We start from the raw sequence: 15,202 nt of genomic DNA, 5'->3' as shown, positions 1-15,202 counted from the left end.
AAAGAGTGGGTTTTGTAATTAAGCTTAAATTTGAATACCAATTTAGCTACTTGTGACCTTTAGCTCTGTGACCTTGGGCAAGTGATTTTACCTCTCTAAACTTTAATGTTCTTTTATAAAAATGTATATAATCTCTTAAATTTAGTGAGCTAATGTGTATGAAATGCCTAGTATAGTGTCTGGCTTAATAAATTTTTTTTCCTTTAGTATCAGCTAAATTGTTTTAACTATAATTTAAAGCATATAAAAGCTCTCAGATTATTGATTATATTTATACTTATAAAAAGTCCATAGGTACATATATACCTATGGTATATATTAGTATGAAAATCAACTACAATTTGAGGCAAGGAATTTTTAGAAGTGTTTCTTAGTGAAGTAGATTTGTTGTTTCTATTTGTATTGTTCAATTTGTGACCATGTTGTGGAGTTATATTTGTCTGTACAAAAACTCATCCATTTTCTGGGCAGCAAACCAGAGTGTTATAATCATAGAGATTATCAGGCAGGAGAAAGATAAGAAAAAAAAAACAAGAGTTAATTATTTAAGCAAATATTTTTAACAAGTTGATGGAAATGCAGGCAACAATCTAGTATGTATATTTACATGTTTATGCCAAAATACTTTCATTAATTTTTCATTTTGGTTGAGAGGATACTCAGTTATTTAAAGTAATACCACCCTTTATTGATTATATATAAATTGTAAAATGTATAAGTATCAAGTATGTCATGTTCTCATATCTTTGATACAAGGTATCATAAGAAAGTTGTTTGCTTGTGTGATGAAAGGATTTAATCTATGTACCCTATTTCTGTTTTCAACCTTTTATTATGGACATTTTAAAGAATACACAGAAGTGGAGAGAATAAAATGATGAACACATCATTTTATTTATTTATGGGTTTATGGGTTTATTTATTTATTTATGGGTTTGGTAGTACCCATCACCAAACTTTAATAGCTATCAAAGTATGTCTACTCTTGTTTTTTTAATCCTCTCTCCCCCCCCCCAAGCTGTATTATTTTAAAGCAAATACCAGACATCATAATCATTTCATGTATAAATACTTTTGTATTATAGTGATATTTTTTATATTACTTTTTAAAATACTGTATTCCAGGAAATACAAAAAATTCTAATTTATTTCAGCAAGATATTTTACAGCAGGAGGCTACTGCTCCTAGTGTATAAGAGCAATCTGTGCTAAGTTTGTAGGTTATGTGGTCAGACTTGGGTTCAAATCCTTGTTTGACGTTTGTGTGTGACCTCAGCTTAGTCATTTAATCTTTCTGTGCTTCAATTTTCTCTTTTTTAAATGGGGGCAGTAATATCTTCATCAGAGGTGTTGTTAAGATTATTTGAGGCAAATTCGTGTAAAGCATTTAACCTGGTGTATAGTAAGCTCTATAAATGTTAGCTAAATTTGAAAAATTAAATTTAAAATTTTAAAAATTTAAACAGCCATCTATATAGTTCCTACTATGTGCCAGGAACTTTACAAATATGAACTCACTGAATTCTCATAACAGCTGTTTGAGATTGTTACTACTACCCCATTTCACAGATGAGGAAGCTAAGGAGGCATAGGGAGTTTCAGTAACTTACCTAGAGTCACACAGCTGGTAAGTTGTAGAGCCAAGATTCCAGCTCAGGTAGTCTCACTTCAGAATCTGTTATCTTAAGTACTATACTGTACTGACTCCCTACGATATATAATATGAAGTATTGTCTAGTAATATTTATGTATGTATGCTTTACATAAATAGTCTAGGTTTCTTTTTTCCTTTTTTTTAACAAAGTATTTTTTAACGGTTTAATCCCTGTCTCCGTAAGCCCCCCCCCGCCCCCACGTTGGGTCTTCGTTGCTGCGCGCAGGCTTTCTCTGGTTGTGGAAAGTGGGGGCTACACTTCATTGTGGTGCGCGGGCTTCTCATTGTGGTGGCTTCTCTTGTTGTGGAGCACGAGCTTTAGGCACGCAGGCTCAGCAGTTGTGGCACACAGGCTTAGTTGTTCCGTGGCATGTGGGATCTTCCCCGACCAGGGATCGAACCCACGTCCCCTGCATTGGCAGGCAGATTCTTAACTACTGTGCCACCAGGGAAGTGCAGTAGTCTAGATTTCTAGATAATAACTAAAAAACTCAGCCCAGTGTGAAGGGAATTTAATTATCATCATACAATTTGTTAAATTTTTTAGAGAACATAGGTTTTACAAATTAAAAGTTTGTTTTTTTTTTTTTTTTTAAGGAAGACAAGGTTGGAAAACCTACAGTTGGGTATTTAGCTTCAAAAATAGATTTAAAATCTCTTTACTATTCAGTTCGCATTTTTATCAATGCTGGTCCTTCTACTCCCTCTCCCCCTTTTCAAGAATAGGAAGTTAGGGCTTCCCTGGTGGTGCAGTGGTTGGGAGTCCGCCTGCCGGTGCAGGGGGCGCAGGTTCGTGCCCCGGTCCGGGGGGGATCCCGCATGCTGCGGAGCGGCTGGGCCCGTGAGTCGTGGCCTGCTGGGCCTGCGCGTCCAGAGCCTGTGCTCCGCAATGGGAGAGGCCGCAGCAGTGAGAGGCCCGCATACCGCACACACACACAAAAAAAGAATAGGAAATTAGTTTCTTTTTTTTTTTTACTTGAGATATAGTTGACATATTACATTATGTTAGTTTCAAATTCACAACAATTATTTGATACTTATATATATTGGGAAGTGATCATCATAATAAGTCTAGTTAACATCTGCAGATGTTAACATTAGCAGAACTGCATAGTTCTGCTAATACCGTTTTATTTAATTTGGTGATTGCCTGACAATGGGAAAAGGGTCTAGCTATTTAATATAATGATATGTAGCCATTCAAATAATGTTTTTGGTGACCCCATAATTACATGTGAAACTCCTAATAAAATAAGTAAATAAAAGATATTGTTGCAATTATATTAAAAATAGCTTGCATAGAAAAAAATCCTGGACAAAAGTATATACTACAGATTTTTACTTTTTGATTCTATTTTTGCATTTTCCGTACCTTCTTTAAAGAAGGTAGTTTGTATATATTTTTTAAAAAATAAAATGGTTTACACTTACAGTGTTCAGACCTTAAGGCTAGGGTTCTTCTTTGGAGGGCCTGGAAAAAATGTTCAACTACAGGAAAAAAAAAAGGTGCCATTTCTTACACATTCTGTATTAAAAAATGTTGATTTTGGCATATATAGTTTGCTATATAAAAACTGAGATTAAAAATTAAACTAAATAAGCAAATAATAAGAGGTCATTCTAGAAGTACCTATAGAGATGTAAGATAAGATGGTAGAAAAATCAGATAAAACAGGAAAAATAATATAAGCAAATTGGAAGAAGTAAAGTAATAAAAACAATGGATTAAAATTTTTAAATGCTTTTAAAAGTGAGTTAAGAAATTACATATGGATCAAATTAAAAGAAAATATGAAATATTACATTGAGTTAGGGGAAAATAACCTTTTTTTTAACTACTTTCAATCTGTTTGATATTGTACCATGCATAATTTTACTTTATAGTTCAAAAATGAAAATCCTAAAAATAGTAACAGTTTTTTTACTGATTTTATGGAATATTTCTGAATTGACATTAAGCCTGATTTATTTCTTTCCTAGGGCCTGTGTTCGTAAGGTAGTTAGGCCATTAACTCTTTTTTTTCCTCATAAATTTATTTTATTTATTTATTTATTTTTGGCTGCGTTGGGTCTTCGTTGCTGCACTTGGGCTTTCTCTAGTTGTGGCGAGTGGGGGCCACTCTTCATCATGGTGCGCGGGCCTCTCACTGTTGCAGCCTCTCTTGTTGTAGAGCACAGGCTCCAGACACTCAGGCACAGTAGTTGTGGCTCACAGGCCCAGTTGCTCCGCGGCATGTGGGATCTTCCCAGACCAGGGCTCGAACCCGTGTCCCCTGCATTGGCAGGCAGATTCTCAACCACTGCGCCACCAGGGAAGCCCCAGGCCATTAACTCTTACATGATGAAATGTATGAAGATATCTTACTGGAAAGGACTTTTTGAAAGTATTTAACATTAAAAGTAATCTATTGGATTATTTTCTTGTTTAGTATCTATTATTCTCTATTGGTCCATACCTAATAAACTAAAAATATTATTGAGGAAATAATTATGGAAATGAATTTCAAACATATGACAGAATCATACCTAGTTCCTGCCAACTTTTTGTTTCTAGGATCCATCTCTCTCTGATTTCCTATCATTTGTTTTTGTGGCTCTTCCTAAACTCTGCTTTATTAATTTTTATTTTTATTCAATGCTGGAATTTATTGCTTGTTACAATAAGATGATAGAAATTCATATTTAATCAGATGGTCCTTGGTCTGCTCTTGATTCATTCTTGACTCTACTGTATTTATTCCAGGAGTCCCCTAAAACTTGAAAATGGTAGTACAGATAAACATTTCTTATTGTGGTCAATGTTATATATAAAAATAGCCACTTTTTGTTAGAAAAAGTTGACCCATCAGATTATTTTCTATTAAGAATAACAGGTAATTAGAAAAAAATAAAGATCAAATTAATCTGAGATACCAGTTGGGCCTGATTATGTAGTGACAGGATAATTCTGCTAACTTTATGAGAGGTAAAAAAGACTTTCTTCAATAGATATGTTGCTTATTTTCTTACGCTCTTTTCTTGTTGCTAAGATTTTATTTCAAGTTACATGAAAGAGAGTCACGTCTTTTATTTCCTGTTGCCTTAATAAAAATCAAAGTTAAAAAACTAATGAGGTATAATACACTAATTATAAACATGTATTTGAATGAAAAAGTAGAAATAGTCTATGGATTAACTACAGGTAATGATTTCAGCTTCCAAATGTAAATAAAACCTGATGTTGTGATGAAGGATCTATATATTTGATGGTTTGAACTAAAGATGTGATACATGAGATTTTTCAGTTACTTTTATTTATTCTTAATAACTTAAAAATAGATTTTTTCTCTTGCTTTTATTTTTAATATTTATTTGATAAGTAGGTACTGATTATTACTGCTGGCCAGCCATGAATCCTTATCATTTCTTTCCCATTCAGAAATGTTATTATTAGTCCTTTAGTAAATTTGGTACTTGGTTTTGAAGGTGAGACAAGAACAGAAAAGTTACTAATAAATAGTGAGCCAAGTTGATTACTCTTATCTTTATAAATTTAGTTTTAGTTTTAAAAAATCTATGTAAAGCAGTCTTTGTAGGACGTGTCAAAAGAAAGTGTTGGTAAAGAGAATAAAGAATAATAAATTCAGTGTTGGTAATATTTGAAGTCAATTTTTGAGCAATTTGTGTGTACCAGCATTTTACAGATATTTTCCACATTTAATCCTCAGAAAAGTCCTGTGAGATAGTATCAGTATCCCTATTTCATAAACGAGGAAACTGAGGTACAGAGGGATTCACTGATTTTCTTAAGGTTACATAGCTAGTGGAGGAGGCTGGTACTTGAAACTTGACTATTTTACCACAGAGTTTTGAGTTTATACTTACTTTCTTACAATAGAAACATTTGATAATTGGCATTTACACTTCAGGCCCTTAAAAAGATTACACCACTGTTCAGATGGTATATAAAGAGTACTTTGTGTAGATTTCTTTAGCTTAACAGTTTCCATAAAGTAAGGAGAGAAATTCTATAAGCCACACATAAAAATCAGTAAAGATTATGATGATAACCCTTTTTAGGAATATTTTAGCACTCAAAATTAGCAAATCATTTCCTGGCTTTGGTGCATGTCTTTAAGATTTAGCTGAAGCACACTGCTGGTTGAACCACCTCTGTTTTGACTGTTGATGGTGCTCAAAAGTGAAAAGGAAGGGGAAGGGTAAGCAAACCACCACCTAAGGAGAACTGCTTTCAGAACGGAAGATGCCATGGGGCTCTTGATTTCTTTGGCAGTAGTTTTATGGAAGCATAGAAGTCATTGCACCCTATTTCTGCTGGTATGTTTCAGAGCGTAACTAAACCTGAGAAGAGATGAGTAACAGAAAAAGCAGTACTCATATAGCATTGGGAGTTAGTTCTATTTATTGTCGTGGTTGGTGTTTGTTTTTGAACTTCCTGAAAATTCTGTTAGGCAGTAGAAAATTTGCGTTTTAATTCTAGTTAAGCCTTGAGACCATGTGGAAAATCGTGTAAGCATTCCTTTTCTTCAGCAGAGACATTGTCATCAGTCTTGCTTACCTAAGAGTTGTGAGGAAGAATAACTGAAATGTTAGAGGATTTTGAAAACTATGAAATGCTATACGAATAGTGATATTTTGCATAGGGCCCTATTAATTTACTTTGGTTCTTCTTTCCACTGTCTGTCTCTTTTTTTCCCCAATCTTCCCATTCTACCCATGTCTCCATTTTCTCATGGTACTCTCTACATTTTGCTTGTTGGTTCTGCTGTTCTTCTATCCTTTCTCTCTTTCCTCTCTCTTTTAGAAAAACAAACCATTCTTATAGAGGTACACAGGTACACCCATTTCAAGTGTTCCTTGAGTTTTTAACAGGTGTATACATTTGTGTAATCACTACAGACAAGATACAGAACATTTCAGTCATCCCGTCAAGCTACCTCTTGATCTTTTGTAGTAAATTCTGCCCACTCTAGCCCCTCAGGAAAACTGATCTGTTTTTCCTTACCAAAGATTAGTTTTGCCTTTCTTTAGAATTTGTTTAAATGATTTTATACAGTACACACTATATTTACAGTATACAGTGTGTACTCTTTTCTGTTTAACTTTTGTTGTTCAACCACCGTAACCTTCTAGAAAGGAAAACTAGTTTTTTAAAGGACATAAAGTTAATAAGGCATTTTTTATTCTCTTATATATTCCTATATTCTATAATGTAGCCAAGTGTAGTTTTTTAGAGATGATTTTTTTTATGCTTATGTGCAAGGTTATAGGTTGCTTAGTCAATATTATTATAGTTATAGTATTACATAATAATAATATAATAATAATAATATTATTCATTCACTCAAAGTGAATTCACCCATATATCCTGGCCACATATTGCTTATAGTTTAGTAAAAGAAATTGTATGTAAATAAACAGTGATAACACAGAGTTTTAAAGGGTTTTGTAATTCAATCTGGAATGAAGAATGAAGTTAATATGAAGTTCCTATTTGTTAATAGGAAAATACTTTTGTGCGAAGTATACCTGAGCATATAGTTTGCCCCTATACTTAATAACTGTAAAATGAAGTTTAAAACTTTAAACTTTCTTTTTAAAATAGTTTAAGTCTTCAGAGGGTTATAGAGCTGAAGAGTATGTAGGTAGGGGGTATGTACTTATTTGTACTCTGATTATTTCTGTAGGTTAAGCATAAATTAGGTAAAAACAATATGAGCTTTCTGTCCCATGTAAGTGAGTACTATCTTGTGCTTAACTGTAAAAATACTACTGTAAATGGTAATTAATGATAATAAATTAATGTTCACAAGTTATAAATTTATAACTTGTGAACATTATAGGCTCAATTTATAAGTGCCTAGATAATGGGCAGTTATAAGTACTTTAGAAACACTGTAAATCAAAAGTTTACTTGAGTAAGTTTTTATAAAATTGTATTGTGACCTCCAAGACTTTTTTCTATATTCCTTTTTCATTTTTATTATTAGGTCATACTCTAGACTATTAGGCTAATGTAGAGTGAATAAATGGGAAATATAAACATATAGTTGAATTTTATAATTTTAAAATTATTTTTGAAGAACTTTTCATTTTCTTAGTTTATTTTTACCTATAATGTTGAGTACAGGATGAAAATTTATATATAATACTTGAATAACATGCTTTGGATAAAATTACTAGTTAATTCCTTTAAAAAACTCATTGCTTAAAAAAAAAAACTGGGTAATGAAGTAGTTGAAGAACAGAAAGTAATTAGTTAACCAAATTACTACTCTGTTATAGTAAACATAAATAACATGTTTATAGTATATAGTAAATAAAAACTAAAAAATAACTTTCTTGAGAATGTTTTTCAATCAAACTTCACAAGAATGGATAGAATCAACACTGTAAATTCTGCACAGAAAAAAAAATTTAGTGCATAGTGAATTGAGAACAAATAAACAGAAGAGTTGAAATTGAAGAATATGAAGTTTTTCTTAGAAAGTAAAAGTGGTAGAGATAATAAGTAAATCAAAGTCCCACTTATTTACCTGACTTGTGAATAGAAACCCAGTTTCAAAAACACGCATTACTTAATAGCTGTATGATTTTAGGCAAGTTACTTGACCTTTCTTGACTCAGTTTGTTCTATAAAGTGGAGATAGTAGACTCATATATTTGTTATGAGGATTGGATGAGTTAATATTTCTAAAGAACTTGGAATAATGCTTGGCACATAGTAAGCACTATATAAGTATTAGTTAAATAAGTAAAATAAAATTTATATCTAGAGGTAAGTTATTTGGCAAACATACTTACTCAAGATGTAGCAAGAAACCAGGATTTTATTACTATGCATAAGCTTCTGAACACCCAAATCAGATGTTGCTAAATTTATATACTAAGGTTTAGACATTCGCAGCACTATGTTGTGCAGGATTAATCTTCCTAAAATACAAATCTAATCATATTGCTTACTTAAAAATCCTGTAATGGTGTCCATGGGCTTTAGGGTGAAATCCACATTCTTAAAGACTTGGTTCCTGATTATCTTTTTATTTTAATTGAGGTGAAATTCATAGAACATAAAGTTTATCATTTTAACAGTTTAAAAATGTTTTTTTATTTTTTGTTTTTGGCTGCGTTGGGTCTTCGTTGCTGCGTGCGGGCTTTCTCTAGTTGCGGTGAGCGGGGGCTACTCTTCGTGAGGTGCGTGGGCTTCTCGTTGCAGTGGCTTCTCTTGTGGAGCATGGGCTCTAGGCGTGTGGGCTTCATTAGTTGCAGCACACAGACTCAGTAGTTGTGGCACGCAGGCCCTAGAGTGCACGGGCTTCAGTAGTTGCAGCTCATGGGCTTAGTAGTTGTGGCATGCAGGCTCTAGAGCGCAGGCTCAGCAGTTGTGGCACATGGCCTTAGTTACTCCACGACATGTGGGATCTTCCTGGACCAGGGATCGAACTCGTGTCCCCTGCATTGGTACGTGGATTCTTAACCACTGCGCCACTAGGGAAGTCCCCATTTTAACAGTTTTAAAGTGTATAATTCAGTGAGTTATAGTCCATTTACAGTGTTGTGTAACCAGCACCAGTATATAATTCCAGAACATTTTCATCACCCCAAAAAGAAACCCCTTACTCATTTAGCAGTCATTCCCCATTCCCTCCCACATCCCCAGCTCCTGGTAGCCACTCATCTGCTTTTTCTTTCTATGAATTTGCCTATTCTAGACATTTCATATAAAAGAAATCATATAATATGTGGTCTTTTGTGACTTCTTGTTTCACTTAGCATAATGTTTTCAAGGTTCATTCATGTTGTAGCATGTATCAGTATTTCATTTCTTTTTATGGGTGGATAATATTCCATTAGATGGATACATACTACTATGTTTATCCATTCATTTATTAGTTGATGGACATTTGGGTTATTTTGGCTATTATGCACATTTGTGTACAAGTTTTTGTGTGTACAGGTGTTTCATTTCTCTTGGGTATATACCTAGGAGTGGAATTGCTGGATCATATGGTAACTGTATATTTAACTTTTGGAGGAACTGCCAAACTGCTTTCTGCAGTGGCTGCACCATTTCACATTTTCAGCAGCATTGTATGAGGATTCTGATTTCTCCACATTCTTGTCAACACTTACTCTTAGCTTTTTGATTATAGCTATCTCTAGTTGGGTATGAAGCAGTCTCCTGTGGTTTTGATTTATATTTACCTAATGACTAATGATGTTGAGCATCTTTTCATATGTTTATTGGCCATTAATATATCTTCTTTGGAGAAATGTCTGTTCAAGGCTTGGCTCATTTTAAAACTGAATTATTTGTCTTTTCATTGTTGAATTGTAAGAGTTCTTTATATATTCTTTATACAAGTCCCTTATTAGATATATGATTTGCCACAATTTTCTCCTGTTCTGTGAGCTGTGTTTTCACTTTCTCGGTAGTGTCTTTTGATGCACAAATGTTTTTAATTTTCTCGAAGTCTACTTTATCTTTTTTGTTGCTGTTGCTTATGCTTTGTGTCATATTTAGGAAACTGCTGCCTAATCCAAGGTCACAAAGATTTACCCCTGTGTTTTCTTCTGGGAGTTTTATAGTCTTGGCTCTTACATTTAGGTCTTTGATCCATTTTGAGTTAATTTTTGTCTATGGTGTGCAGTCTGTGGTGTGTCATTGTTTTGCATGTGTATATCCAATTGCCCCCCAGTGCTATTTGTTGAAAAGACTGTTGTTTCCCTTTGAATGGTCTTGGCAACCTTGTTGAAAATCAGTTGACTATAGGCATATGGGTTTATTTCTGGATTCTCAGTTCTTTTCTATTCATCTATGTGTCTATTCTTATGCTACTAACTCACTGTCTTGATTACTGTAGCTTTGAAATTGGGAAGAGTGAGTCTTCCAATTTTGTTCTTCTTTTATAAGATTGTTTTGGTTATTCAGGATCCATTGAATTTCCATTTGAATTTTAGGATCAGCTTCTCAATATCTGCAAAAAGGGGAGCTGTGATTTTAATAGGGATTACATTGAATCTGTAGGTCAGTTTGAGGAGCATTGCCATCTTAATAGTATTCAGTCTTATCCTCTATAAACATGGGATGTGTTTCCTTTAATTTAGGTCTTTAATTTCTTTCAACAGTGTTTTGTAGTTTTCAGAGTATAAGTTTTACACTCTTTAAACATTTAAGTATTTTATTCTTTTTAATCATTGTTTTTAAGTGTTAATAAGATTATGAAAATAATTTGGAGAAAGGTCTCTCAAATCTTAGGAGAGCTTTAGTATTTTTTTTTAATAAGTTTATTTTACTTATTTATTTTTGGTTGTGTTGGGTCTTCGTTGCTGCGCGTGGGCTTTCTCTAGTTGTGTTGAGTGGGGGCTACTCTTCGTTGTGGTGCGTGGTGTTCTCACCGCAGTGGCTTCTTTTGTTGCGGAGCACAGGCTCTAGGCACGCAGGCCTCAGTAGTTGTGGTTCGTGGGCTCTAGGGCACAGGCTCAGTAGTTGTGGCTCGCGGGCTTAGCTGCTCCGCGGCATGTGGGATCTTCCCTGACCAGGGCTCGAACTCGTGTCCCCTGCATTGGCAGGTGGATTCTTAACCACTGTGCCACCAGGCAAGCCCGAGCTTTGGTAATAAAGTACTAGATTATGCGTGTGTTCAGGAAATGAAACCGAAACCACAATAAGGTAATTGTACAATATTAGAATCAGCCATGGAATTAAAGCCACAGTAAACCATAAAGAACATTTAGTAAAGTCCAGTTTTGTTTAAAAAGTTATACTAGATTGTATTTTTCTCAAGGACAGGGACTATACCTCACATTCTCTTAGCATCTGGCACAAGCGCTTATATCCAAAAGGTGCTTGAATGAATGAATACCACATTCAGAAAAGAAGGAAGGAATGGTATTGGAAGTGTGAGAGGATTGTGCTCTAGTTATATACAACCATGTAGAAAGCTTTAATTGGAATAATAATTGGATTAGAATAATTATAGGTGGAAACCTAGACCTTTAAAAAATTGGAGCGATTTAATTGGTAAAGACAAAGGTTTAGGTAATTCAGATGAAGATGGAGGTGGATTTGTTCACTAAATCTGGAATACTCAAATAAGAAGGTTCTCTTGAAGCTTGACCACCTTCACCCATTTAATTCACAGCCCTCACCTTCCCCGCCCCCCCAGTCTGTTCTCTGTATCTTTTAGTTCAATTTTGAAGAAAATAACTTTTTGATTACTCATGTAAGTGATATCATATAGTATTTGTCTTTCTCTGACTTATTTCACTTAGCATAATGCCCTCAAGGTCCATTCATGTGTTAAATGGCAAGATTTCCTTCTTTTTTATGGCTGAGTAATATTCTTGTGTGTGCGCGCATGCGTGTGTGTGTGTGTATCACATCTTCTTTATCCATTCATTTGTTAATGGACACTTCGGTTGTTTCCTTGTTTTGACCGTTGTAAATAATGCTGCAGTGAAAATGAGGGTGCTGATATCTTTTCAAGACAGTGATTTTGTTTTCTTAAGGTAAATACCTAGAAGTGGGATTGCTGGATCATGTAGTTCTATTTTTAGTTTTTTGATGAATCTTCCTACTATTTTCTGTAGTGGCTTCACCTGATTGGCATTCTTGAGCACAGGAATTGATTATATTTAAATAAAAACATGTCAGTTAAATGAGAGAAACACTTAGGTGACTGGCTATAAACAAATACAATATGAAGAGTCTGACTGTACTTCATTTTATTGATTAGAACAACTGTTTCTGTATATTTAGTTTAATAGCAAAATACTGCTTGTGCTGTTAAACATATTTGTTATATTTAAGAACATATTGACTTTAATATATTGCTAAACGTATAAATATTTTAAAATAAAAGCACTGATGCAATAAAAATATGTTATATATTGATAAGGATATAAAAAGATTTTCAACATCATTAGTCATTGGGGAAATGCAAAGCAAATGCAAAGCAAAACCACAGTGAGATACCACTTCACACCTACTAGGATGGCTATAATCAAAAAGACAGATAATAATAAGTGTTGACAAGGATGTGGAGAAATCACCTCACACTTGGAAAATAATCTGATTGTTCCTCAAAGAGTTAAGCATAGACTTACCATATCCAGCAATCTCACTTCTAGATACATACCCAAGAGAAATGAAAACATCTGTACACATAAAATATACGTGTATATTTGTATACGTATGTTCAGAGCAGCATTGTTCATAATAGCCAAAGTATGGAAACAACCCAAATGTCCATCAACTAATGAATGGATGGATAAACAAAATGTAGTATATCCATTTAATGGAATAATATTTGGCCATAAAAAGGAATCAGTTACTGATACATGCTGGAACATGGATGAATCTTGACAGGATGCTTAGTGGAAGAAGCCAGTCATGAAAGACCACATACTGTATGATTCCATTTATATGAAATCTACAGAATAGACAAATCTAGAGAGGCAGAAAGTAGATTAGTAGTTCCTGGGGTGGAGGGGAGTGAGGGGGATTATAGTTAAAGGGCTCGGGGTTTCTTTTGAGAGTGATACAAATATTCTGAAATGTATTGTGATGGTGGTTGCACAACTCTTGAGTGTACTAAAAACTAAGTGTCCACCAACAGATGAATGGATAAATAAAATGTGGTATATACATACAGTGGAATATTATTCATCCTTAAAAAGGAATGAAATTCTGATATCATCTTACAACATGGATCAACCTTGAAAACATATGCTAATTGAAATAAGCCAGATACAGAAGGACAAATATTATAAGTTTCCATGAGGTATCTAGAATAGAGACAGAAAGTGGAATAGTGGTCACCAGGGACTATGGGGAGAGGGCAATGAGGAGTTATTCTTCAATAGGTACAGAGTTTATGTTTGAGGCAATGAAAAAGTTCTGGAAATGAATACTAGTGGTGATTGTTGTACAACATTGTGAATGAACTTAATGCCATTGAATTGTAGACTTAAAAAAATGGATACAGTAGTAAATTTTATGTATATTTTACCACACACACAAAATGTTAAAAAAAACAAAAAATAATTTTAAGACTCTGAGATATACTAACTTTTTTAATAAAGTTATTGAGACAGAGGTAATTGTGTGGTGGCACATGGAAGGGAGACTTTTTTCAGTTTCCCATTTAACACAGTATATTTTAGTTGTCTAAATTATCTAAATGTGCTTTAAATGTAGATAGGATGGTCAAATACTGAGTGTGCTACATCTTGAATAATCAAAAAATTTTGATGAGCAAGATTAGACTACAGATGACTGAAAAATTCATGAAGTAGATTAACCTCGTTTAGTTTGGAAATTTTTTTGACTATTAATATGCATGGTTGATTCATTTTGTTGATTTCCTGAAAGCAAATGTTTAATAGTAACAAGAGGATTGCAGTTTTCTAATAAATGTCACAGAATTGTGACAGTGAGCTAGGAGGAAGAAAAACTGCATAAGTGAAGTGAGATACACTTCTGTAGCAGTGGAAACTATAAACCCTACTGTCTTGAAACGTTGTTCTCTTTGTATTTGTATTATTAATTAGACATTAGTAGAGGATAATGAGGACCCTGGATAACTGCTAGATTTTTTTTTTCATTTTCTTAATGGTATCTTTTATTTATTTATTTTAACTTTTTGTCTTAGAGTATAGTTGATTAACAATGTTGTGTTAGTTTCAGGTGTACAGCAAAGTGATTCATGTATACATATACATGCATCTATTTCACATACTGCTAGATTAAATATAGGTATAACTGTATTCATCAGAGTTCCTGAGTAAGACGCATTGCTGGCTAGTTTAGTATTTGTTTTGTGTGAACATGAAAGTGCTTAATTTATTTTTCTTTGATTTGTTATGGTCCTCAACTACTAAAATATTTTCTGTTTAAAAGGATGTTTTCTTAAATTATTGCCACAGCTCAAGTTTTAAGTTTGAGAATAAGTGAGAGAACTTGAACATGATTCAATGTTGAACATCACTTCAGTTTAGTGAAGTTAAATTTATCTTGACCAGTACTTGTATGTTTACTGGTAAAGGCATATTAATCTGTGTATGAGTAGGCTTTATGAATAAGTAATGTTTTAGGTATAAATTAGGCACTTTGGTAATTAATACAATAACTTTTGTAGACTGACTAGCGCTCTTACCGAGTACTAATTGCATCATAGATTCCTCGAGTACCCTATAAGCTTAATATTTCCCCTAATAATAGAAACCAACTTACTCCTAAGAATACTTAAGATTAGGTCTGTAATCACGGTTGCCTTTACTCATGTGTTGGAATTACAATGGGCTGCTTGAGGTGGCAAACTTCAGAGGGGAGATGGCTGCTAATTCTAAAAATAGAAAGGTAACCTAGAGCTGAAAGATAGCTACCAAGTCATTGTGTTCTCACCATACTTGTTTGCTTATTTGTGTTTAAACCCAAAGTGCATTTTCCCTAAAATTTATGATGATTTTTTTTTTTAATGCTGTTTTTTTTTTTTAACTTTTTTTTTTTTTTTTTGCGGTACGCGGGCCTCTCACTGCTGTGGC

General features: G+C 33.7%; 1 protein-coding gene across 5 annotated transcripts in view; it reads left to right on the top strand.

The window, feature by feature from the left end:
- Positions 1–15,202, top strand: part of NFAT5 (nuclear factor of activated T cells 5) — a 126,762-nt gene that overhangs the window by 3,157 nt on the left and 108,403 nt on the right. The gene's annotated exons all lie outside the window — the stretch shown is intronic.

Source organism: Lipotes vexillifer, unplaced genomic scaffold (genome assembly GCF_000442215.2).
Source record: "Lipotes vexillifer unplaced genomic scaffold, Lipotes_vexillifer_v1.1 scaffold1235, whole genome shotgun sequence".
In the NCBI taxonomy this organism is placed as follows: domain Eukaryota; kingdom Metazoa; phylum Chordata; class Mammalia; order Artiodactyla; family Lipotidae; genus Lipotes; species Lipotes vexillifer.
Note: the sequence above shows the minus strand (reverse complement) of the source record. Positions and strands in the feature narration are given on the sequence as shown.